Here is a 3,166-nt window from a genome sequence, read left to right on the forward strand (position 1 = left end):
AAAAAAAAAAAAAAAAAAAATCAAAATTTCAAACAGAGACTTTAAGTATTCTTTGTTTTCCTTCTTTTCAAGGGTGAAAGGTAAAATGTCTTCATCCTGCTCGGCCCCGTACCACTTCCGCACTGGGATTCTGAGCACTGCTGTTGTTCGTTTCTTTGTGTTTCTGTCCCTGTCCTGAAGTTTCATCAATTCTTTTCTGTTTCAGTGTCCTGATTTCATCCTCACTCAATTCTTTTATTCGTTTTCTGTGTCTACTGTGTGGATTGTTCAAATGACTGGTAAGATCAAATATTGTTGGTATTGCATCATCCCGAGGAACAGAGCTATGAGGACTCTCCCAAGGACTTCAGAAGTATCTGCTTCAATCAATTTTGAGAAATAAAATAACCCAATCATTCTTTAGTTTTCTGATGCCTCTGCAAAATGTAGAGTTCTACAGATCATAGAGGTCTCAAAGTGTTTGGCACACAGTCGATGTTTATTTAGTTGATCAGGTCTTTCTCTTCTAAGTCTGCTCTCCTACAATTCTCCACCCACTTCGGGCATCTGGCCGGATCCTTCAGAACCCTGAAGAAGGCCAGATTGGACTGAGTTGTCCTCCGCGTGCAGTTGAGGGCCGCGCAGAGGTTTGGATTCTTTGGCCCGCGGGCCAGCCCGGTTCTCCCCTCCCACCCTCCTCAGGGCAGCCTGTCCGCCCCTCGGGTTCAGGGGAGCAGGCCGGACCGCGGGCTCTGCAGGGCCGGTCTTTCATATTTAGCTTCATTCATTTACTATGTTTTCATGGTCATAATGTAGCATATGTAAGTACTTCATTCTGTTTTTGTCTTTTTGAGACAGGATCTCACCATGCAGTCCAGGCTGGCTTGAGCTCACTTTGAAGCCCAACCCGATCTCGAACTCGGCAATGATCCTCCTGCCTCAGCCTCCCAAGTGCTGGGATTACAGGCATGTGCCACCACTCGCGGCGTCATTCCGTTTTCAAACTAAATGATATTCCCAAAGATATACCACATTTCCTTTATCCATTCGCCTGTTGATGGACATTTCCATTGTTTATATTTTTGGCTATTATAAATAATATTTATAAAATAACATACACTAGTGTTTTCGTGGTTACTGTGATACATGATATTTTCCAAAAAAATTAAATAAAACAACTGTATAGTTTATAGCTTACTAAAACTTTTTATTCTAACATCTAGGGAGTCTCTGTTTTATGGATTGAATATAAATAAAATCTCTCCCAAGATTCTTTAGTTGAGAATTGTGACTGATCCTGGCCAAGTAAGATCTAAACTGAGAGATTAAGTGCAGAATGCCTTCCTTTGTAGGGTCCCTCTCATTAAGCCATTGAGCACTCTGTATTCTTACATAGTCATTCCTCGCTATTCTAACATAGTGTTGCTCCAATTAATATTGTTGGTCATAGGCTGGGGATATAGCTCAAGCTGCACACAGCCTGCCTGGCAAGCACCAGGTCCTGAGTTCGATTCCCTGTACAAAATATATATATATTGTTGGTCCATTGGAATGATTGTGTAATGGCAGATGTGGTTTCATTGAGATGTTTATCCTCATAAAGGAAGTTAATGTTTGGCAGGCCCATGCTAGCTGTTTTTATTAATAGATGATGAGGATTATATTTGATGCTTCTGCTAAAATTTCAGAGTGTTCATGTGCATTTATCTTTTGTGGGTGTTTCCGACTTCGGTGTCACATATTTCACTGAAGCAAATACCATACTAACATATGAGCATTTGCCATTAGCCAGGGACCATGTTAGAGTGTTATCTGGCACCCAGAGGTTAACGTTTCATATCTTCTGTCCAAGGAAGCTTGACATACCCAGTTCAAATGACTTGAGGACCTGCTGTAGAGATCTCATGTAAGAAAAAAACTGTAACTTCTCTACTAATTTCTTTTTTTTGGATTTTTTTTTTTTTTTTTGTCTTTTTGAGACAGGGTCTTACTATGAGTTCAGGCTGGCCTTGAGCTCACTTTGTAGCCCAGACTGGTCTCAAACTCCCAACGTTCCTCCTGCCTCAGCCTCCCAAGTGGTGGAATTACAGGGGTGCACCATCACACCTGGCTAAAGTCATTCCTTGTAATCCTACCCTGATTGTCCTTTTTTTCAAAATCGGCTTCTACAATGTACGCACACCACCACAAGATGGTGCTCTTTTACCACCATGCTTTTTAGTATGTTCAGTGGGAAGTTTAATATAAAAATGAGTGAAATAATATTTATTTGTATTCAATTTATATTATTAGCTTAGGGTAATATTAGGTAGGATAGACATATACACTATATATACACACACAATGTTAATAATACATAATACATCGTGCTAATCATAATATATAATGTTAATTAGGATAGAGAGATGTGAAGGACACAATTCTTGTATCTTCAAGAACTTTTTAAAACACTGTTAACGTATAAAGTTTAGATCTGTGCCAACCAGTACAAGAACAACATGGGACTAGCATGTTGTTCGAACTGAAATGCACTGTAAGTGTACACACCAGATATTGAAGACTTAGTATGAAGAAAAGCAAAGTCTGACCAATGATTTTCACTTGACTATGCATTGTAATAACATACTGGATATACTGGATTAAATAAAATGTTATGAAAGTTAGATTTAGCTGTTTATTTTTATTTTTACAGTGAAATAACTAAAAGCCTTTAAATTCCATACCTGACTCACTTTGTTTCTACTGGACAGTGTTGGGCTAAGATCACACAGCAAACACCAAAGGAGTCTTTTCTGTCATCGTAAACTATATGTCACACTATGTAGCTATGTATGCAGTACACTAGTACCCAGATCTCCAAGACTCTAAATACAAATTTTAGATACAGAGATGAGAACAGATTCCGAGTGTGCTTTAGCGTGTTCCTTGAGCACTCCCACCATTTGTGGTTTTGCAGTAATTGACCCTCCTTTGATCTTTGCCCCATCTTTGCCCTCAAATTGACAGGAAACTTTGGTTACTAAGGCAGGTCCAGTCCTGTAACCCTATCATCTCAAAAAAACTTAATAGCTACTTCTGAAATTGATAAATACAAGAAGAACTAGATAAATCTGGCCTGATTTCTTCTCTGAGAGCCAATAGGCTGGCCATTGAATGTGGGATTTCTTGTGCATTAGCAGCAGAACTT

The 3,166-nt window shown here is 39.3% G+C and overlaps 1 pseudogene; it reads right to left on the reverse strand.

Annotated features, from left to right (window-relative positions):
• LOC102022019 overlaps positions 1-971 on the reverse strand; it is a 2,987-nt pseudogene extending 2,016 nt beyond the window's left edge.
• Between the last annotated feature and the right edge of the window lie 2,195 nt (positions 972-3,166).

Source organism: Chinchilla lanigera, unplaced genomic scaffold, assembly GCF_000276665.1.
Source record: "Chinchilla lanigera isolate Chin_1 unplaced genomic scaffold, ChiLan1.0 scaffold00038, whole genome shotgun sequence".
Taxonomy (NCBI): domain Eukaryota; kingdom Metazoa; phylum Chordata; class Mammalia; order Rodentia; family Chinchillidae; genus Chinchilla; species Chinchilla lanigera.